The 23,616-nt window shown below is 46.7% G+C and overlaps 1 protein-coding gene across 1 annotated transcript in view; it reads right to left on the bottom strand.

The window, feature by feature from the left end:
* ALS2CL (ALS2 C-terminal like) overlaps positions 1-22,275 on the bottom strand; it is a 77,069-nt gene extending 54,794 nt beyond the window's left edge. The window contains exon 1 of the mRNA XM_063122674.1: positions 22,133-22,275. The gene's annotated coding sequence lies outside the window, so the exon portion shown is untranslated. The remainder of the gene's footprint in view (positions 1-22,132) is intronic.
* Between the last annotated feature and the right edge of the window lie 1,341 nt (positions 22,276-23,616).

Raw genomic sequence — 23,616 nt, 5'->3', positions numbered from 1 at the left:
TGGACCCTAAGATAAGAACATCAGAAGTGCCCTGATGCTGGATCAGACCAAGGGTCCATCTAGTCCAGAACTCTGTTCACACATTGGCCAACCAGCCATCGGCCAGGGATGAACAAGCAGGACATGGCGCAACAGCACCCTCCCACCCATGTTCACAAGCCCTTCCCCAGTAGACCTCACCAAAGGAAGTGAGGCAGGTGGCTACCAGGAAGAGGGCCTTTTCTGCTGTGGCACCCTGGCTGTGGAATGAGCTTCCTACAGAGGTTCAACTGATGTACTCCTTTTGGCGCCAGGTGAACACCTGTTTATGTTTACAGTATTTTAGCATCCTAGTCTTTTAGCTCTGCTGTTTTAAATCTCTGCAAATTTACAGCTGCTAGGTTTTATTCTGGTTGCACTCTTATACTGTGCTTGTAAGCTTCCATATTTTATATTTTATGCTGTACCTCGGCTATTGGGGGGGTATTGAAAATAAATAAATAGTCTATCAGTATGTTGTTTTATATATATTTTTATGATGTATTTAATAAATGTGTTAAACTTGTTTCAGTTTTATTTAATATTTATTTACCTGAAGCAAAGAAATGATCTTAAGCTCCTTTTTATTTCAATTTTATGGTATGTGGTTTAATTGCTTTTTATTAATTTCACTATTCTATGTGAAGGAAGACATTTATTTAAAAAGAATTTGTATTACCTAAATTTTCTGCTTTGTTTTTACATGTAATAATGATTGAATTTGTTGTCGTCATTAAAGTAGAGAGGGTAGCATAAAAAGCCTTCCAGGAACGTCCAGGAACGATGTAGGGTCATAACCTTTTGGACTGCATCAAAACTAAGAGTCCAATTTCCTGCCAGCTACAAGTCCTTCCCAGAATGACATTTTTTTGGAACTGTTATATGTAACCATTGCATAATTGAAACTGAAATGATTGGAGCAGTTCCACAAATATAACTTTTGGCACGTCTCGAACGAGAAGGCGTTCCCGCAGCGCTGGTTAAACTCGAGGCTGTCCCCTATTCCCATGTTTAATTTACTGACCTTCTACCTTGTCTAGGGGTGAGCGAACTCACTTAGGCTCACCTCAGCGGGTGCTCATGAGACACAGCCACCAGGGCCGGTGCTACCATAGAAGCCACTCAGGCGGCCACCTAGAGCGCCGAGGTAAGGGGGGAGACGAATGCCGCACCCGGAAGCTGCTCTCCCACAGCGGCTCTGAGAGGGTGGCTTCTGGGAGCACTGTTCCGAAGCTGCCCGCCCACCCCAGCGTCCTGGCTTTGCTTCGGTTGGGTGGGTGCCCAGACGAAGCGAAGCCAGGACACTGGGGTGGGGGTGGGGGGCTTCAGAACGGCACACCCGGAAGTCGCTCTCCCTGGCTGGAAACCGAAAGCAGAGATATAGATGGGGCAGATGCAAAAAAAGCAACCATTCTTTCTTGTCTCCAACTGAAATCATGGTTGGATTCTGGAGTGATGGGGCAGTTGCATCCCTTGCCCCTACGCGCAGATGCCCATGGCAAGAAGTCTGGGGGCCATTTTAGCACACACAAACCTTGTGGGGAGGGGGAAAGCATGGACACATGCACACAGGATGCTGGAGCGGGGTGTGTGTGTGTGTGTGGAAGGACAGTGGTGGCCACAGTGGCTACAGAGTGCCGAAAGGGTCAAAATCTGCTTGTTGTGTGGGAGACTGTTGGAAATGTGAAGAACAAGAAGGAACCTTTTACCATATGTGGTGGTCATGTAAAAAAGCAAAATCTTTCTGGACTCAGATTCACTTATCAATGCAAAACATTTTAAAGACAAATATACAAATGAAACCAGAAACATTTTTGCTAGGACTTACAGATGATCAACTTAAAGAAAAAGGAGGGATGTTGTTTTTGTATATGACAACAGCTGCCACACTACTACACACGCAATACCATACACAAGTACCATCATGGATGCTCAAGGTTTTGGAGTTGGGGAGATGGCGAAACTTAATGGCGCTAGTAAGAGAAAGATCAACAACATTTGTACTGGACTGGAAACCTGTGACAGAGTATATACAAGAGTTGCAAAAGAATGATGTATTTGTCTGTGGATTCTATATATAACCTGTGGTCTTTACATAACACTGGGCTGGCTAAAGGCTAGTAATTGACAGCCTGTGTCTGACGTTAAGATTCCCTCAAATGGAATATTTATTTATTTTATTTATTTATTTAAAACATTTATATCCTGCCCTATATCAATAAGATCTCAGGGCGGCGTACAGATAAAAGCATACGGTATAAAAACAGTACATATACGCAGCTAAACACAAATTAAACCATAAACCAAGTTAAAACGATATATAATTTAAAAGCAGCAAAACTATTAAAACAGTTAAAACAATGTGCCTAGTGAATTCAACCATTAAAAGCTTTGTTAAAAAGCCATGTCTTCACTTGGCGCCGGAACAAAATCAGCGTTGGCGCCAGTCGGGCCTCCAAGGGGAGGGCATTCCACAGTCCGGGGGCCACCACAGAGAAAGCCCTCTCCCTTGTCCCAACATAGCGTATATGTTGCACTGGTGGGATGCGGAGAAGGGCTCCTCCAACAGATCTGAGGTCTCGGGCAGGTATATCTAAAGAGAGGCGCTCCCTCAAGTATCGAGGTCCCAAGCCGTTTAGGGCTTTAAACGTCATTACCAGCACCTTGAATTCCGACCGGAAGCGTATAGGCAGCCTGTGCAATATGGTCTTATATGTTCTATATATGTGTTTTTATTAGATGTAGTGTATCATACTATTCGTTAATATCATACTACTAGTTTTGTGAACCGCCCAGAGAGCTTCGGCTATTGGGCGGTTATAGAAATGCAATAAATAAATCAATAAAGTATGTGATGTTTTGTAATTTCCCCTCCTTCTCCCCCACCTGTGCTTGCTTTTGTAGAAAATAATAAAGTTGTTGAAAAGTGAAATCTGCTTGTTTGGATGGTACAGTGCCCTGGGAGCCTACCACCACATTCTTCTGCATGAGTAGGCCAGCCATCCTGCCCCAGTTACTAGGAATGATGGGATTTGTAATCCAACACATCTGGAGGGTAGCCGGTTGAGGAAGAGCAGCCTGGGGCCTACACTGTACTCTTTTCGTCGCCAGCTGAAGACCTTTTTATTCTCTCAGTATTTTAACACTTAATTTTAACTTAAATTTAAATTTTACTGTTCTAACTCTGTATTTTAATCTTATATCAACTTTGCTGCGTGGTTTTATCCTGGTTGTGCTTTTGATACTGTATTTTGTATTTGTGCTTTTAACCTGTTGGTTGTTTTATTATGGTTTTAATTTTTGTGAACCGCCCAGAGAGCTTCGGCTATTGGGCAGTATAAAAATGTAATAAATAAAATAAAAATAATAATAAAAAAAGACTGATTAAGCAAGCACTCTTTTAGCTTCCAGACTTCACCTTCCAATTCACATAAGTCCTATGTTACATAAACGCTGCTCCTTCCCTCATGACTAACGCCTTTGGTATCTGTTTACACACGGCCTGGCTTAGACTGGTTTCCTTAATCTAACAGTTCCAGGAGAAAGAAGAACTTTACTGCACAGTGGATGGTTTCATTCCAGTTCAAGGGAAAGAAAAAGAGGAGCCGGGGGGATCAGGTCTCAACACAGGTAAAGCTGCGTCACTCCGCAAGGAAAGATCCTCAGAGTTCAAGCTAAAAGCGGAGGCCTGGTGGTCTCCAACGTTGAATGGAGTTTGCTGGTCCAGAACAATTGATACTTGGAGACTGAATGCAAAATTCGAAGACATCCACCTTGAGATCATAGAATCATAGAATAGCAGAGTTGGAAGGGCCATCGAGTCCAACCCCCTGATCAATGCAGGAATCCAATCCCTGACAGAGGGTTGTCCAGCTGCCTCTTGAAGGCCTCCAGGATGGGAGAGCCCACAACCTCCCTAGGTAACAGATTCCATTGTCGCACTGCTCTAACAGTCAGGAAGTTTTTCCTGATGTCCAGCTGGAATCTGGCTTCCTTTAACTTGAGCCTGTTATTCCGTGTCCTGCACTCTGGGAGGATCGAAAAGAGATCCTGGCCCTCCTCTGTGTGACAACCTTTTACGTATTTGAAGAGTGCTATCAAGTCTCCCCTCCATCTTCGCTTCTCCAGGTATGCCCAGTTCTTTCAGTCTCTCTTCACAGGGGTTTGTTTCCAGACCCCTGATGGACTCGGGTGTGTAGTCTTCCATCTTGTGGGAGATCTACTTGGGTCATTGTTGTTGTTTACTAGAACCCCATGGTGCACCAACCGGAGCCTGGTATGAAAAACATCTACCTAGAATTAAAGAATTCTGAGCCCAGGGATAGGTTCTCAGTGCCAGAACTAAGCTCAAAGCCCTTTCACACACAAAAATCCACCCTGGGGCTTGTATCCAATGTTAAACTTACTTAGAGTAGACCCACTGAAACAAATGGAGCATAAATTAGACATAATGTAAGTCTCATTCATTTCAATAGGTCTACTCTAAGTAGGACTAACATAGGCTAGAGAGACTGCTTACCTCCATGTTTTCTTCATTTCTGCCACGTAATTTCAGGCGGGAGTCATTTTGTCGCTGTTGATCTTAAACAACAGGGAATCAGAAAAGCTTTTTGCTCATCTAGTGCAAATTGCCAGAGCTCCGGCAGGAGATCCAGAAAGAGCTTTCTGCCCTTCAGCAGAAAGTTTTGCAAGCTAAGCAGGAGCGTTGGAGAAAGGTGACTGAGGGGCAAACTGTTGTATGAAAGAGTTGCAGGCAAAACCACACACACTCTCTCTCTCTCTCTCTCACACACACACACCCCGTGGTTCAGTCTGTCTTGCGGGAAATTCTTTTCAACTCCAGGGGGGTGTATTTACGATGTCGCTTTGGGTGCTCATCCCCTCAAATCAGGCAGAGGAAAGAAGGTGGTGACCTTGCAGCAAAGAGAAAAAGTCGAGGCATGTCAGCACTTTTAAAATGTGCAGTTTCAGGGGGAAAACGTCTGGTGGCTGTGAGTTGGCGGCCTTGTCATGTAAACAACGCAGCGCCACTGTGCAGCCAGTATGGACTAAACAGGACATACAGACAAGCCCCAGCTCCAACTGTGCCCACACGTAATCAGAACAAGATCCCTCCTCTGAATCAGGTTAAGAATGCTTTCTGATACAACGCTCTGTTACTTAGCTTCTCAGACTCTGCAACCACCACAGGAAATTGGGAAATCCCTTCGGCACCCACAACCAACGCTTCACGTCGCAGTGGGGAAAAGATGCTCACCAAATGATCCCTTCAACAGGTCGTCACCCCTGCTACTTGGAAGCAAGCAAGGTTCTTGACAAACTATATCCAATCTTATCTAGATCTCAGAGTTTCAGACAGACAACCAAACAACCCAGAGTGAACTTGCACAACCAGGGCCGGTGCTACCATAAAGGCCACTCAGGCAGCTGCCTAGAGCGCCAAGGTAAGGAGGGCGCCGAACGCCGCATCCAGAAGCCGCTCTCCCACAGCGGATCTGAGAGGGTGGCTTCTGGGTGCGCTGTTCTGAAGCCGCCCGCCTGCCCCAGCGTCCTGGCTTCGCTTCAGCTGGGCCCACCCAGCCAAAGCGAAGCCACGCCCCCCTCACTCCAGCATCCTGGGTTCGCTTCGGCTGGGTGGGCCCAGCCGAAGTGAAGCCAGGACGCTGGGGCAGGTGGGTGGCTTCGGAATGGCGTGCCCGGAAGTCACTCTTCCAGAGTGGCTTCCAGCCGAGCACGCTGTTCCGAAGCTGCCGACCCCCCCACTCGAGTGTCCTGGCTTCGCTTCGGCTGGGCAGGCGAGATGGTGCCCCACGCCCAGGTATGCTGGAGTGGGGGAAAGCAGCTCACCTGCCTAGGGTGCAAAATAGTCTGGCACCGGCCCTGCGCACAACCCATGGGAGTTTCAACGTCTGCATGGATCTTGCCAAGTGCTAAGGAAGGTTTTGCCACACAGAAGATGCATTGTAGAAGTTGAGGATAAAAATTATGCATAGTTGGTGGGAGTTGCGGGGGGAAGGGACAGATGGATAACTTTGTCTCCTTCTTCCATAATATTATGGAAGCGTTGCTGGTTGGGAATGATGGGATTTGTAATCCAACACCTCTGGAGAGCACCAGGTTCGGGAAGGCTGCTTTAGAAATAGGGATCACCCAAAGAAATGGAGGGGTGGGAGATCTTGGACAGGCCAAAATGAGGATGTCTTCACGCAATGCAGAATCTATGGAACTCCCTGCCACAAGGTGTGGTGATGGTCACTAGCCTAGACAGCTTGAAAGAAAGGGATGAGACAAAATCTAGTGGGCGGGTGGAGGTGGTAGGTCTATCGACGGCTATTAGCCGTGATGGTTTTATGGCAAATCCATATTCAGAGGCAGTTGCCATCCATCACATCCGAAGGGAGGGCTGCTTGAGTAGATAATCTAGGTTGTATCAAATGTTAGTGAAACTCCCATTCATTTCAATGGATCCACCACTGGACTAACAGTGGAGACAAGCCTTTGAAATCATAGAGTAGAAACCAACTATACTCATAATAAGAAGAGCCCTGATGCTGGATCAGACCAAGGGTCCATCTAGTCCAGCACTCTGTTCACACAGTGACCAACCAGCCATCAGCCAGGGACCCACAAGCAGGACACGGTGCAACAGCACCTTCCCACCCATGTTCCCCAGCAACTGATCCATATAGGCTTACTGCCTATGGTATTGCAGGTAGCATGTTGCCATCAGGACTAGTAACCATTGATAGCCTTTGCCTCCAGGAATTTATCCAACCCCCTTTTAAAGCCATCCAAATGGGTGGCCATCGCTACATCTTAGAATCACAGAATCATCGAATAGCAGAGTTGGAAGGGGCCTACAAGGCCATCGAGTCCAACCCCCTGCTCAATGCAGGAATCCACCCTAAAGCATCCCTGACAGATGCTTGTCCATCTGCCTCTTGAAGGCCTCTAGTGTGGGAGAGCCCACAACCTCCCTAGGTAACTGATTCCATTGTCGCACTGCACTAACAGTCAGGAAGTTTTTCCTGATGTCCAGCCGGAATCTGGCTTCCTTTAACTTGAGCCCATTATTCCGTGTCCTGCACTCTGGGAGGATCGAGAAGAAATCCTGGCCCTCCTCTGGGTGACAACCTTTTAAGTATTTGAAGAGTGCTCTCATGTCTCCCCTCAATCTTCTCTTCTCCAGGCTAAACATGCCCAGTTCTTTCAGTCTCTCTTCATAGGGCTTTGTTTCCAGACCCCTGATCATCCTGGTTGCGGTATATTGTGGTAGTGAATTCCATAGTTTAACTATGGCGTGTGTGAAGAAGTCCTTCTTTTTATCTGTCCTGAATTTCCCACCGATCAGCTTCATGGGATGACCTCTTTGGGCCCAGGACACACTACATATACAGTTTTCAAAACGTTTTCAAAGTGCTTTAAAGGGCTTTAAAAGCAGTTGTGTAGATCCCCCACCCCCCCGTCCACTTTCTCCACACCAGGCATCATTTTGTACACCTCTATCAGGTCTTCCCTTAGTCTCCTTTTTTCCAAGCTAAACACTCTCAGCTGTTGTAACCTTCCCTCCTAGGGACTTGTCCCATTCCTTTCATTGGGTCTACTCTAAGTAAGACTTTAGTTGGATTCTACCCATGCATTCTTCGACCTGCTGACCTCTTCCCTCTGCACAGATTACTCCATCTGATATAACAGTGAAGTCTTATTCCTCAATGCTTAGCCTCAATGTGCCTACTCAGAAGCAAGCCACCTAATGCAATGGGACCTAGGCCAGATCCACACACAGGCTTCGGGACGCCCTGAAGGCGCTTTAGGGTGCCCCGAAATCGATGATGTAGACCCTAACTTAACCGTTCCAAGAAGAGGAGGAGGAGGAGGAGGAGGAGGAGGAGGCCCCGCATCGCCCCTCGCGGGGACGGGATGAAGAGTTGCCGCGCCCGGTGGCTTCGCCAGGGAATCAGCTGCTGCCCACCTACCCACCGGCCTCCTTTTGCTGGCGAAAGAGCCACCCAGGCCCATCCGGGTCGGAGGCCGCTGGCTTCCGCCCGGGTCATAGAACTCGGCAGAAGCCGGCGGCGGCTTCTTCCGCCGAGCTCTCCGACCCGAGTGGGCCCGGGTGGCTCTTTCGCCGGCAAAAGGAGGCCGGCGGGTAGGTGGGTGGCAGCTGATTCCCCGGCGAAGCCGCCGGGCGCGGCAACTCTTCATCCCGTCGCCACGAGGGGCGATGCGGGGCCTCCTCCTCCTCCTCCTCCTCCTCCTCCGCCTCTTCTTGGAATGGTTAAGGTAGGGTGTACATCATCGATTTCGGGGCGCCCTAAAGCGCCTTCAGGGCGTCCCAAAGCCTGTGTGTGGATCTGCCCATAGTCCCAAGGAAGCACGTATAGGGTTGCAGCCCAAATCTCTTTCCCTCTGGGCACAAAGCTTTGCAAGTTTAAACAAAGCCAGCTCCATCAATCTCCAACCCTCTAGTCCAACTCAAAGCAAAAGCCAAACACCTTTGACTGCAAATGTACCTTTTAAAAGTAGAACAACAACAACAACAAAAAAGGACTAGATAAACCACCTTGCTTTGGGCCCACATCTGATGTGGCCTCTATTTCCATCAGCATGGAGGCTGTGCAAACACCACTCTTCACATGCTCCATAGAACTGTTGCTTCAAAAGCAGCAGTGCTCAAACTTCAGACTCCTTGCCTTCAACAGGGTGAAAACTTATTATTATTCATTATTATTATTATTATTTAGCTCATTCTTCTATGCAAGGAACCCAAGGTGGCTAATAATAATAATAATAATAATAATAATAATAATAATAATAATAATAATAATTTTATTTATTTATTTCCCGCCTCTCCCTTTGGATCGAGGCGGGGAACAACATTAGAACAGGAATCAATACATCTTAAAAATTCTTGATTTAACATTGATCTGGATAGGCCTGCCAGAAAAGGCTAGTCTTTAAAGCTGCCTTAAAATCACACAAAGAGTTAATTGTATGCATCTCCTCCGGCAGGCCATTCCACAATCTGGGGGCGACAGAAGAAAAGGTCCTCTGGATGTCAGCCTAGTTTTAGCTGACTGAAGTAAGTTCACCCCAGAGGACCTGAGTGTGCGGGGCAGACTGTATGGGAGAAGGCGATCCCGCAGGTAAACTGGACCCAAACCATTTAGGGCTTTAAAGGTAATGACCAACACTTTGTACTTTGCCCGGAAACTGATTGGCAGCCAGTGGAGTGATTTTAATGTTGGCGTAATATGCTCACCCCTAGGTGTACCGGTGACCAGCCTGGCTGCCATATTTTGAACAAGTTGAAGTTTCCGAACTAGGTACAATGGTAGCCCTATGTAGAGCGTATTGCAGAAGTCAAGCCTTGAGGTTACCAGCGCGTGCACTACTGTCTTTAGGTCTTCTGACTCTAAGAAGGGGCGCAGCTGGCGTATCTGATGATCCGCATGAAGCAACAAAACATAGAAACACCATTAAAATCATAATCCAGAAATTACAAATGCATAATAAAACCATCACAAACAATACCAGAGAACAGGGGTGGAAAACCTTGCCAGAACCCAAAAGCTTGTACAAATAGATACTTCTATATAATTGGTGCCTGAATGACCACAGCTTAAGATGTTATTACTAGCTATTACCGCACCTATAATAAACAGGAGTGTGGAAAAAACCCAGACGACTTACCTTATATTAAAGCCAACACCGTTTGGGTGCTCTCTGCCCGAGCCTCTGAGCCATTCTGGGCAGGCTTTCCTGGGCTGGTGAATTAAGAGAGCCGCTGTCACCCCGCCCTTTCGCCTGCCCCAGCTAGACTTCCCGTTCTGTTCGGGTACAGATCCAGGCCTGCTTCCTGGATGACACACACACAGAGCCCAGAGGTACTATTAGGAAACCTTCCTGAGCGCAAAGTTTCCAACCAGTCACTCATGGCTTGCTGCTGTTTACAAACAAGGCATGCGAGAGCATGTGCCAATTTGCAAGCGTGTGCATGCAAAGTGGATCGTGAGGATTATTTTATTTTATGTTTGAAAAAGAGGATGACCTGGGAAGAGAAAGGGTTACGTATTGCAGTCGTGCTGAGCAATTAAAATGTGGTCTGATGAAACTGCCTGGGTAATGTTCAGAGGAGTATTCTTGAACGTAGGAACTCTACATAACTTCTCTCGGATTATTATTATTATTATTATTATTATTATTATTATTATTATTATTATTATTATTATTTATATCCCACCTTTTCCCACCAAGGAACCCAAGGCAGTGTATATAATCCTCCTCCTCTCCGTTTTATCCTCACAACATCAACCCTGTGAAGTAGGTTGGGCTGAGAGTCTGTGACTGACCCAAAGTCACCCAGTGGGTTTCCAAGGAAGAGTGGGGACTAGAACCCGGATCTCCTGACTCTCGATCCAACACTTTAGCCACTACACCACACTGGCTCTGGTATGAATCTATCTGTACACTATGACCTCCTCTGAGTGCCTCTAGGGTGACCCTACGAAAAGGAGGACAGGGCTCCTGTATCTAACAGCTGTGAAGAAAAGGTAATTTCAGCAGGTCTCATTTGTATATATGGAGAACCTGGTGAAATTTCCTCTTCATCACAACAGTTAAAGCTGCAGGAGCCCTGCCCTCTTTTGTATCTGGTCACTGTAGTTTAACTCCTGCAGGTTTAACTGTTGTGATGAAGAGGGAATTTCACCAGGTGCTGAATGCAAACAAATGACTCCTGCTAAAATTCCCTATTCTATACAACCATTAAAGATACAGGAGCCCTGTCCTCCTTTTTATATGGTCACCCTACCTACACATAGGCATTTCAAAAGGCATTGTTTTATCGGGCCCTGGTAGGTTGTTGTTATTTGTTTTTCACTGTTTAAAATGGTTTTATTTTTTGTATGTTAAGGGTTTTAGTTTCTGGTTTTATGTGTTGTGTTTTAGGGTTTGCATTTTTGTGAACCGCCTAGAGAGCTTCGTCTGTTGGACAGGACAGGAATACAATGAATGGGTGAATGAACCTCAAAGAGAGACTCCAAGGTGAAGCTTATCAAGAAGTTCAGTTTTATTTCCTGGTGCCTGAATCGAGATAAACGCAAACAAATAATCCCAACTTTATATTATGCCAAGTTCTTATTTTGTAGAGCCTCGTGTGGCGCAGAGCGGTAAAGCAGCAGTTTCTGCAGCTGAAACTCTCCCCACGTCCTGAGTTCGATCCCAGCGGAAGCTGGTTCTCAGGCAGCCGGCTCAGGTCAACTCAGCCAGCCATCCTTCCGAGGTCGGTAAAATGAGTACCCAGCTAGCTGGGGGAAAGGTAACCGCGACTGGGGAAGGCAATGGCAAACCACCCCGCTATAAAGTCTGCCAAGAAAAACGTCAGCGAAAGCAGGCGTCCCTCTAGGAGTCAGCAATGATTCAAGTGCTTGCACAAAATGTTCCTTTCCTTCTTATTTTGTGCTTTTGACAGAAGCAGCATTGGAAAGATATTTTGCGACACACAGGGTCGGGCAAAGCTGGTAATAGGCCCAGGTCAGATAGGAAATGTAGGCCCCATTTCATTAAGTATTTTTTAATCAGTTCTAAATACATACGAACTAGAACGATTTATAAAAAAGGAAATTGCAAGCACTTTTATTCAAGATGTATATAAGACATCACTTCTTCACATTCAGAAATGCTTTACGTGCTTTTCTTTGGGCAAATTCATCATCAGCAACAGAAAAATCAAGCAACTTTGCCCAAAATCGTAGGCCCATGCCAACTGCCCCCCCGCCTCTGCCCAGCCCTGGCAATACATTTGGAGAAAGAAAAGTGGCCTGTGAGAAAGTGAAGGCTTTCTGAACCATATTGGGAATAATAATAATAATAATAATAATAATAATAATAATAATAATAATAATAATAATAATACCTGCCACCTGAAAATATTTTCTCTTCTGTTTTGGGATAAAATTTAAGATTCCTCCGTGTGTGTGCGTGTGTGTTATTGTAGTTGTTTTTTAAATGGAACCAGTTCTAGGGATGTACAAGAATTTCAGTTCAGTTCGGAAATCATCCAAAAATGCAACCCCGAATTCAAACGCGATTGGGAGAACGTATTGTCCGAAAATGTTCACAAATCCATGAACTTGCATTTGTATTGGAAAAATGTGCACTCTACAAATGTGAACTTTTTGCAAAAAGTGTACCGTTCATTTTTTTTAAAAATGCACACTTTTCTGGTTTAAATGAACTGAGAAACGGGTCGATAATGAGCATAGAAGCCGAACTGAGCTTTGATGTTTGGAGAGTTTTGGTGAGCTCAGGCATTGCTGGTTCTCCTGCCTCTTGCCAATTCAGACAGTAGGATCCGCATCGTCCAGTGTAGCAGAACTTAATGTGTGCACATGAAGGCAGGAGCCACCCCTTTAAAGCAGTTGGACATATTTATTATTATTATTATTATTATTATTATTATTATTATTATTAATTTATTTATATAGCACCATCAATGTACATGGTGCTGTACAGAGTAAAACAATAAGTAGCAGGACCCTGCCGCATAGGCTTACATTCTAATAAAGTCATAATAAAACAATAAGGAGGGGAAGAGAATGCACCAAACAGGCAGTATAAAAGTCAGAACAAAATCAAGTTTTAAAAGCTTTAGGAAAAAGAAAAGTTTTTAGCTGAGCTTTAAAAGCTGCGATTGAACTTGTAGTTCTCAAATGTTCTGGAAGAGCGTTCCAGGCGTAAGGGGCAGCAGAAGAGAATGGACAAAGCCGAGCAAGGGAAGGAGAGACCCTTGGGCAGGTGAGAAACATGGCATCAGAGGAGCGAAGAGCACGAGCGGGGCAATAGTGTGCTCAATATTTTGCTCAAAGCGCAGCGCACCTCTGCAACCTTTCGGCTCTGGCCCCTGGCATGTGCACAACTACTAAGCTACTGCCCCTCCCAGCGTTGCAACTGGAGATGTTTTACCTGGAGATACTCAGAGTTAGAACCCAGGACCATCCTGTGTTCAAAATGTCTGCTTGGACACTGAGCCCAGCCTTTGTAAGGTAGGGATAGGCAAACACACACACCAGTACACCATCACTGAATTCGCCGCCACACTTCAGGGGTATGAAGAAAAAAGGATGATTTGGCACTGAAATGCAAAGGTGTGGCAGAAACACAAATATGTATGTATTCATTTATTACATGTCTATACTGCCTAACAGCCGATGCTCTCTGGGCGACTTGCAACGATTAAAACCGTAAAATACAAGATGCTAAAGCTCAAAATAAAAGTCTAAAACTTTTAAATAAAAGTCTAAAAGTAAAAGGCTTGCGTAGTCATTAAAATTGTGTGTGTGGCTATCTCAAGGCTAAACAGAGGAAGACTATCTGTGAGCAATTACCTTGAGATAGAAGCTGTACTGGGAACCTTGCCAGGATTCTCTAAGATATCATGGTGTTAATGAGATGAATATGCCAAAGATCCTTGAGGCTGGGTTAGCCTAATCACAGCTGTATGTAATATAGATAAAAAACTGTGTATATATGTATATGTGTATAGCTTTTGTCACTCTGCACAATGACATGGAACTGTAAAGAAGTCTGAAGCTAATAAACTTACTCTGCTAAGTAAGACCTGCATTGTGAGCTGTGTTTCTGAGCACAAACAGAATTCCCAAGGAAAAGTTCTGTCCCCAACAAAAACTACAGTACAAAACATTTTAAAAAATCACAGCGAAAAGGGCCCATTTAGCTTTGTTTTGAAGCTAAACAGGCCCTTTTAGGTGCTGCCATCACATTTTGGGGGCAAACCACCAAAGTATATTTTGCTGACACAGCAGCAAATTTGGCAACAGGTTCACACAGAAGGCCAAGGGGTCCGCCTGCAGTGTGTGACCGTATGTTGCTAACCCCTGATTTAAGGGTGTTGATGATTTTTAATACCGAGTAACACTCAGATTGGGTGAAGGATTTTATTTTATTTTTTAGCAAAAAATATTTGCTTGAGAATTCCAGCTCCACGCAAATTCATTTGAGCTCTTTGAGCCCCCCGTGCCAAACGCCTTCGGACAAAAGCCGCACTGTGAGACCGTTGGTCAAAACCGCACCGTTAGCCAAAGGAATGAAAACCCTTTTATCGTCCGCTGCGGCTGCTGGGAATTCACCCTTAAGCAAGAATGTGGCTTGGAAAACGTGACCCACTGCTGCCCTCGGATTTGGAAAAGTGTAGGGTGCCCTAACAAAAGGCTCTTTCTATTCCCCGATGCTCTAGTTGGGTTACAAAGCCAAGCAACTGCTTTACACCCCCAAACAGTAAACCAGGACAGGACATTCCTGGACCGACCAGCCAGAACTCAAGAACAGGTTACTGGGAGAGAATGGCAAGACGTTCTCAGAACCAGGGTTGTCTGGATTTTGTGAAATCCGTCCTGATTCATAGATTGTGTGATGTCATTCATTCCAGGGTCTGTTCATAAACAGCTTTGAATTTTTTTTCTCTGTTATATGGAAAAATACACAAGTAATTCCGTAAAAAAAAGTTTGCAAGAACTTTTATAATTTACGTCCGCGCGTCACATTTAGTTCCCCGTTCCATTCGACTTTCCCCTGCGTTTATTTTCCAGCATGGCAAACGTCTCGGGAGAGATCTGCGATTTTCCTGCAAAGAAATTTGCATAAATTTGGGGGAAGTTTTTTAAACGCACACACACAGAGACACATAAACCTGTCAAGCTGTGGATTCCACACAGCCTGGGGAGGCCGGTTCTGAGTGGATTTTGCCGGTCAGATTCTTAGAAATCCAAATTCATTTCAGTCTGTCTCGAATGTCTCCACCATCCCTATTGCAACATTAGAAGGATTCATCTGAAGCACATTTCAAGGAGCGGGTGACCATAAGTCACAAAGCACTGGGGTGTCATCTTTGAAAACCAGGCAACGTATCTCCTATTTGCATACCCCTGTTGCAATGCAAAGTATCCTTGGTCCTGAATGGGCAGTTAAGACCCTCGCCCCGGTCAAGGGTGCAGAACCTCTTTCAGCCCAAGGGCCGGACGCCAAGTTGGAGAAGCTGTCGGGGGCCGCATTCCAGTAGTGGGTGGAGCAAAGGCAAAAGGGGCGGGGCTAACCTACCCATGCTATTAGCATAGTTTAGCTTAAGACTCTTACTTCCAGGAACTAAGGCTTAAGAGAGACGTTTCAACCTTTCAGGCAGGGGCGAAGAAGCTCTGCAACAGCTAGGAAGGCACCAAATGATTGGTGGTTGGGACAAAGGGGGTGGGGCCAAAGGAAGGGGTGGAGCCATCTGGGGAACCCCAGATTGTTGGATGAGTGGTCCATAGAATCATAGAATAGCAGAGTTGGAAGGGGTCTACAAGGCCATCGAGTCCAACCCCCTGCTCAATGCAGGAATCCACCCTAAAGCATCCCTGACAGGTGGTTGTCCAGCTGCCTCTTGAAGGCCTCTAGTGTGGGAGAGCCCACAACCTCCCTAGGTAACTGATTCCATTCTCGTACTGCTCTAACAGTCAGGAGGTTTTTCCTGATGTCCATCCGGAATCTGGCTTCCTTTAACTTGAGCCCGTTATTCTGTGTCCTGCACTCTGGGAGGATCGAGAAGAGATCCTGGCCCTTCTCTGTGTGACAACCTTTTAAGTACTTGAAAAGTGCTATCATGTGTCCCCCCCCATCTTCTCTTCTCCAGGCTAAACAGGCCCAGTTGTTTCAGTCTCTCTTCATAGGGCTTTGTTTCCAGACCCCTGATCATCCTGGATGATCAGGGGTCTGGAAACAAAGCCCTATGAAGAGAGACTGAAACAACTGGGCCTGTTTAGCCTGGAGAAGAGAAGATGGAGGGGACACATGATAGCATTCTTCAAATACTTATATTTGCGCTCCACCCCTTTGCTTTAGGTTTGCAACAGACCTGTTCCTGGTGGAGATGAAAACTGGTCAAACTGGTCTCTTGATATGGATCCACACATCTGCCTGCATTTTGGGGCTCCCCTTAGGGGCGTGGCGATGAGGACTGTCATGATGAGCGCCTGCACTTCCATGACTTCACCAAGCAGGTCAGGGTGATCAGCCACCTGGCCACAGCCACCCAGTGAACTGCGTGGATGAGCAAACAACTGGAACTCACGTCTCCCAATAGTCCCCCTTAAATGCGATCCACACATTACATGCTGGCTCCGAAGAGCTCGTGCACATAGCAACAGAGCTATGTGCACACGCCAGAAACAGGCAGCCTCAAAGCTGCCCTCACTGGGACTCTCTGGCTACTTGACGCAGCCTGAAACGACCTTGAATTTTCCACGCTGCCGTGGCGATATTTTCAATCCCTCCTGGAAGCGCAGGAGTGATGCCCGGCAGGCTCAGAACTGCTGAAGGGGCCGTGCCGAGTCAGTGAACAGGAACAGCTGTTTAACTCGTGGGGGGGGGGGGACACAACCTTGAGAAGTCCTTGTGGCCGTACATCGCTCAGGTACTCCCAGGTGTACCACTTCTTCCACTGGAAGCTTCTTGCAGCCAGCGAAGCAGGACGGGAGGACACCAACCACCACGGTTTGAGGCATTTGCTCTCAGTCTCCTTAGTCCCCAAAGCAGTGTCCATGGTGCTAAGTCCTTACCGTGTTATTTACCAGGGTATTGTCTTCGTTTAATACGGCATTTGCATGTCAAAAAAGGACAACAGAAAACTAGGAGCTTGGTGGCAACTCAGATGCTGTCTACACATAGTAGTCCTCCCCTGACTTTGCAGGAAAATATCTAGGGGTGTGCACGGCCCCCCCACTCCGCTTCACTTTAAGGTCCGCCATTTTCGGATCGGCCCGCTCCGCCCCGCCCCCACTCCGCCTGTGCCCACTCCGCTCCGCTCGGAGCTCCGGATCCGGATCGGAGCTCCGGTCCCCCCCCATAGGGGGGGTTACCGGGCCCTGCCGCCATCGCCGCCCATGAGGCGACGGCGGCAGAGCCCGGTAAGGAGGAGGGGGGCCTTACCTGCCTCCGTCCGTGGTCCGTCGCCGTCTCCAATTGAGCCCGTGGTTCTACCAGGAAGTCTGGGCCGCAAGTGCGGCCCAGACTTCCTGCTGGAACCACGGGCTCAATTGGAGACGCTGACAGACCGCGGATGGAGGCAGGTAAGGGAGAGGAGGGCGGGGGGCGTTACCGGGCCCTGCTGCTGTCGCCGCATGGGCGACAACGATAGCGGCAGGGCCCGGTAAACCCCACTTAGCTTTCTGGCGGAGCGCCGGATCGAGGCGAAGGATCCCCCTTCACCTCGATCCTCTTCGCCACGCTCCGCCGGCCCCCCAATCCTCTTCGCCTCCGCCTTAAGGGCAGGCGAAGCCCCCCGTTCCACTACTGCTTCTCCGGTCCGATTAGAAGCGGAGCACATCCCTAAAAATATCTAGAATTGAAAGAGTACCGCCTCCTTCCAGTGGAGGCTGGTGACTTCACACCTTGGCTAGCTCCTTAGAGTTCTGGCAGAAACCTGGAGCAGCAGGGATGCTTGGGCTATTGGGCGGTATAAAAATGCAATAAATAAATAAATAAATAAATAAATGCTAGAGAAATCCGCTGCGGACTGAGATGTGGCCAGATTCCAAAGAATCCGCCCTCCGGGGCCACACTCACCTCAGTGTCTGCAAGAGTTCCCGTGGGGTGGCTCTCCAGCTTTTGAAAAGATGGTGTCTGCCCTATTTTACACCAGTAAAGCACTTACTTTTATGTAAATACAGCCATAAACCTCTGCAAAAGTAAGTGCTTTATGGCCACAGATGGCGTATAATAATAGGCCATTTACGGCTGTAATTTTCCGGACAGCCACTCCGCAAACTCCAGCGGACTCAGCAGGCCCCTGGAGAACTCCACTTGGCCCCAAGCAGCCCAGATTTCCCCCATGGCGGACACCCCACCCCATCCCCACCCAGATGTCAGGGTTTCGCCTATCCCTTGTGGTGGTGAACAGATAGGCTAAGGCCTGTCCATTGCAAGGTGTCCAAGTCAATGCCTCCCTCCCACAACTATTTGGGAATTGAGGGGGAGGGATCTACTGAGCACAAGTATCGTTCCCTGCCTCCAAGGCAATTATAGGGTGGGGATATTCCCTTTCTTCTCCCTTTACCTACAATTGGTGGCAGTTTTCCAATTATTTATCCCTCCGTATGCACTTGAATACATCTGCCTTAGGAGGACAGTGTAATGCATCTGATGAAGGTTGCCACAAGTCTGGGGTTCCCTCTTGATGCCTGGCTTGCCACCAGGCTCCCTGTATATTTTGCCACCAGGCTCCCTATACATCACGCCGCCAGGTTGCCTATATATCTTGCCACCAGGCTCCCTATACATCTTGGCGCCAGGGTCCCTATACATCATGGCACCAGGGTCCCTATACATCATGCCACCAGGCTCACTATACATCATGCCGCCAGGTTGCCTATACATCATGCCACTAGGCTCCCTATACATCATGCTGCTAGGCTCCCTATACATCATGCCACCAGGCTCCCTGTATATTTTGCCACCAGGCTCCCTATACATCACGCCACCAGGTTGCCTATATATCTTGCCACCAGGCTCCCTATACATCATGCCACCAGGCTCCCTATACATCATGCCGCCAGGTTGCCTATATATCTTGCAGCCAGGGTCCCTATACATCATGCCACCAGGTTGCCTATATATCTTGCTGCCAGGCTCCCTATACATCTTGCCACCAGGCTCCCTATACATCATGCTGCCAGGCTCCATATACATCTTGCCACCAGACTCCCTATACATCATGCCGCCATGCTCCCTATACATCATGCCACCAGGTTTCCTATACATCTTGCCACCAGGCTCCCTATACATCTTGCCACTATGGGGGAATCCGCACGTCGTTCCGAGATCACTTCTAAGCGACCCCAGAGCGGCGTGAAAGCGAGCATGTAACTGGCCTTTTGAAGAGCCAACGAAGAGACGTCCTTCCCGCTGCCGCCGCCGCCACCCAACTCCCTCCTCGCCGGCTGGGACGGAGCGCTCGGGGGAAGAAGGCGGGGTGGAGAGCTTCTTCCGCTCTCAACCCCGCCTTCTTCAGCCGAGCTCTCCTCGCCGCTCGGCGAGGAGGTCTGCGGGTGGCGGCGGCGGCGGCGGCGGGAAGGATGTCTCTTCGTCGGCTCTTCAAAAGGCAAGTTACACGCTCGCTTTCACGCCGCACTGGGGTCGCTTAGAAGCTATCTCGGAACGACGTGCGGATTCCCCCAGGGCTCCCTATACATCTTGCCACCAGGCTCCCTATACATCATGCCACCAGGTTGCCTACATATCTTGCCTTCAGTTTCACTTTCTCCAGCATTCGAATTATTAAAATTACAAATTCTGGCTCTTGAAAATGAAGAACTTTGCAGATACTGGTAAATCCTCATCGGAAGTCAACTGAAACAAAATTCTCATCCATGTGTACTGCCCAAATTCAACAGGTGCCGTTATTTCCAGCATGGAGAGGACCGTGATGTACCTGCCTGCCATGTAGCTGTTAAAGATGAGTGCTCAAAGCCTTGGGCTGGCACAGACAAATCCATCAGCCTTGATTTCTCCCAACTTCAATTTTTTAATCTCAAATTCTTTCTGTCCGGAACATGGAGAACTTTGCGAATTTTGTTAAATTGCTCAAAAATGAACGCACATAACACCCCTATTCATGGTCACAAAACCCTAGCCTGGGGCTAGCTGCAACGGCGACATCTAGTGGCCAGAGGACACAACTGTCACAGCTGTTAAGGAAACCCACCACCTTTTTTTCTAGGTCAGCCAACACACAGCAGGTAAGTGAGCCGAAGTAAAGGGAGTAAAGAGATTTGAACAAGGTAGGGAACCTGGTGGTTCTACAGATGTTTTGGTCTATAAATCCCATTAGCCATGATGCCCAGGACTTGTGAAAGCTGTAAACAAAAACATATGTAGGGCATTAGGTTGCCTCCCCCTCGATCAGTCTTCTCCAATCTGGTGTGTTGGACTACAACTCCAACAATCTCCAGCCAGCTTGGCCAATTATTATTATTATTATTATTATTATTATTATTATTATTATTATTTATTTATTTATATAGCACCATCAGTGTACATGGTGCTGTACAGAGTAAAACAGTAAATAGCAAGACCCTGCCGCATAGGCTTACAATGGCCAAGAGACAAGAATGATGGGACTTGTGGTCTAGAACCTCTGGAGTGACCCGATTGAGGAAGCCTGCTTCCCTGTAACTGAGCTGGTAACTCAGCCGATAGTATTATTATTACTTTCACTTTTCTTGCTTGTGGCTGTTCTTCTAGATGGACATAATGGGATTTGACAAATCATGTCGTCTTTTACTGATTCAGGAATTTCCTGACTATTGAGCATGTTTAAGTATGACTGCTTTCTGCGTGCTGGCGTGGATGCATTTTGGTAGGCCCAGTTTCTGAAGGTTTTCTGTATAGTTTTTTGATGTGATGCCAGTGACTGATGTAACTAACGGAATAATTGTGACCTTTTCCTGTTGCCATAGTTCTTTAACTTCCATGGCCAGTGGTGTATATTTCTCTCTCTTTTGCTCTTCCTTGTCTCCAACATTTTTGTCATTAGGCATTGCTATGTCGATGAGGTATGTGTGTTTTCCTTTTTGTCTATAATTGTTATGTCTGGTCAGTTGTAGGGTATTGTTTTGTCCATATTTATTATTATTATTATTATTATTATTATTATTATTAATTTATATAGCACCATCAATGTACATGGTGCTGTACAGCGTAAAACAGTTTTTATAGCGCCGCCTCACCATTTCTGGCATCGAGGCGCTTTACAATAACACATAAAACAATTCCATTAAAACCCTCAACCCACATTACAACAATTCCATTAAAACCCTCACCCTCAAACCATTAAAAGCCATATATTCATAAACATATGAATTGTTCCATTCCATTTTCCAAGTTTGTTTCAGGTGAGTGTGTGTAGTATAGTGCAGTTGTTTGATGAGGTTGAATATTATTATTATTATTATTATTATTATTATTATTATTATTATTAATCTTTTCCCCTCTTATAAGGAAGCCAAGGTGATTTACATGGACCTCCTCCTCTCCATTTTACCACACAACCACTCTGTGAGTTTGGTTAGACTGGGAGAGACTAGAACCCAGATCTACTGACTCCCAGTTCAACACTCTAACCACTACACCACACTACCAATGCATATGCAACCAAAACAAATAATAGAGTCATAGAATAGTAGAGTTGGAAGGGGCCTATAAGGCCATTGCTCAGTGCAGGAATCCACCCTAAAACATCCCTGACAGATGGTTGTCCAGCTGCCTCTTGAATGCTTCTAGGGTGAGAGAGCCCACAGCCTCCCTAAGTCATGGGTTCCATTGTCGTGCTGCTCTAACAGTCAGGAAGTTTTTCCTGATGCCTAGACGGAATCTGCCTTGCTTCCCTGGTTATCCCTCTCTCCACTTCCCTTCAGTTTCTCTCTTTTCTCTTTTCTATCAGTCTTTAGATTGTAAGCCCCTAGGGGCAGGGAGCTGTCAACTTGTATTCCCCAAAGGGCCACACTGATGAAGCTATATAAATTAACAAACATTTAAAAGTCATCAGGCCAGAAAATTATTTGTAGCTTTGGTCAGATGAAGCAACCCAATGCAGAGAGAACAATGCATTTGTGATCCCATCAAGTTTCCCCCCCCAGGATGTTTAGAGAAGAAACTGACGGGAAGGTTTAAGACAGGACACATTATATTAAAAAAAACACCCTTCATTAAAGCAAGGAACAAATTATGCAATCGTATTGTATGAGTGTGTTTTTAGATTTTTGCACTGTTGCTGGCTATTACTTTGGTTTTATTTTTGTTTTAAACTTACCGTGTGATGTGTGTGTGCTTGTTTTAATATTAGGTTTTACTACGTTGAAAAGTTTAAACAGGTTTGTTTTTTATGAAATGCCCAGAGAGCTTTGGCTACTGGACAGCCTAGAAACACAATAAATAATACATAATAAATACTGCATCAGCTTTCTGCTTTTCTTGTGTTCTTTCCCTTACATTTCTGAATTGGGGGGGGGGTGGAATGCAAGGTGATGCAACTGAGCATTTTAAAGGCCGTAACACCACTTACCCGCTTGCAGGAAAAACAACCATTCCTTGACGGCTAAGAAGCCTGATTCCTCCTGCCGACTTTCCGCTCGGACGCGGTTTCTTGGAGAGAAACGCCGACAAAGCTACTTGAAAGCAAGCGTCAGACGTCCACATACTGGTCTGCTGCAATTGCCAGAGACACCGTGCTCTGTTCCTGCCCGTGTCACAACCCTCTGTAGAAACCCTCCCACCTGGCATGCTTTCCTCACTCACATGCTTCAGCCAAAGTTGTTGACGGAGTTGTCCAACCCTTCGGCCGTTCTTAGTTTCGGGGATCGGCCAAGCTCCCCAGGAAGAGGCACATCCCTGCATCCCATGATGCCTTGCAAAGACATTCCTGGTTTTCATGGAAACGCCTTGGACGGCAGCCAAACTGGGAGGAGGCCTTTGGCCGGCTTTCAAATTTTAGACAGCAGGCCCTCCTTTAGGGAAGCCTTCCGGCAACCGCGTGGCCTGCAGCTGTGTCGAACACATCTGGAAGGTTGACGGAAGGCTGATTTTAGGGATTAAATAAGTGGAAATTATAAACCAATGTAGCAACCCTAGCAAAATAAAAGAGTGGGTGAGATTAGGATCCAAAATGCATCAAGGGTTTTGTAAGGAGAGGTCCTTGCCGGAATCCTCTAAATATAGATAAAAGGGTGTATAAGGGGAACAGTGGTAGTTAAATCAGTGGTACGCCCGGCCCTTAGAGCAACATGGTTTGCATTGCAAAGTACATTTTTAAAACACGCAACTTAATTATAACACTTTCTTGAGGGACTGGAGGAAGTTTGCCAAACCGAACTGTCAACTTTTCTTTCTAAATCGATTTCAGGGCCCACGCAAGCCAAGGATGGAACGAAAATGATGTTATGGAGAGTGCAATCGCACTTATCTACGGAGGTTTGCATCAAGTCGAGCTGATTCGCTGTTCTTCAGGGTTTAAAAAATGTGCCTATGTAACAATTTGCACGAATTGCTATTTGCACAATTTAAAAAAAAAAATGAAAAAAACCTCCCTGGATTTCAGGAAGAAACCCGGGTCTTTGCACCCACATGCAAACCGAGTTGGGGCTGCTGTGGAAATCCGGTGAGCCCCAAATGGGTGGGATTTTCCTGGCAAGGGACATTGCAACATTTATCTTGAACTCTGGTTCTATGAGAGATCTAAAGCCAAAGGTTTGTTGGCTGCCTGGGAAATGCAGGGAACTGTATGACTCTTTTCTCTCTCTAAACATGCATAGGATTGCACCTTCAATCAAGTCAAAATTTGGCGTTCTCACTCCAGCCCCTCCTTATAGCTGTCTGGCCCACAGCTCCAAGAGCTGTCTCCCAGCCTCGCAAATCTGGTCACCTGAAGGTAACCGCAGCTCGCCCCAGGTAACCAGGCAAGTGGCTGTTCACAAAACAGAACAGAAAAAGATCTCTCGCTACGGTTCATGCAGACGTCTCTCATTTCTGCCATCCGTGCAGGCAGGAGGC

Source organism: Elgaria multicarinata, chromosome 1, assembly GCF_023053635.1.
Source record: "Elgaria multicarinata webbii isolate HBS135686 ecotype San Diego chromosome 1, rElgMul1.1.pri, whole genome shotgun sequence".
Classification (NCBI taxonomy): Eukaryota; Metazoa; Chordata; class Lepidosauria; order Squamata; family Anguidae; genus Elgaria; species Elgaria multicarinata.
The sequence above is the reverse complement of the archived record's forward strand: the minus strand, read 5'-3'. Positions and strand labels throughout refer to the sequence as shown.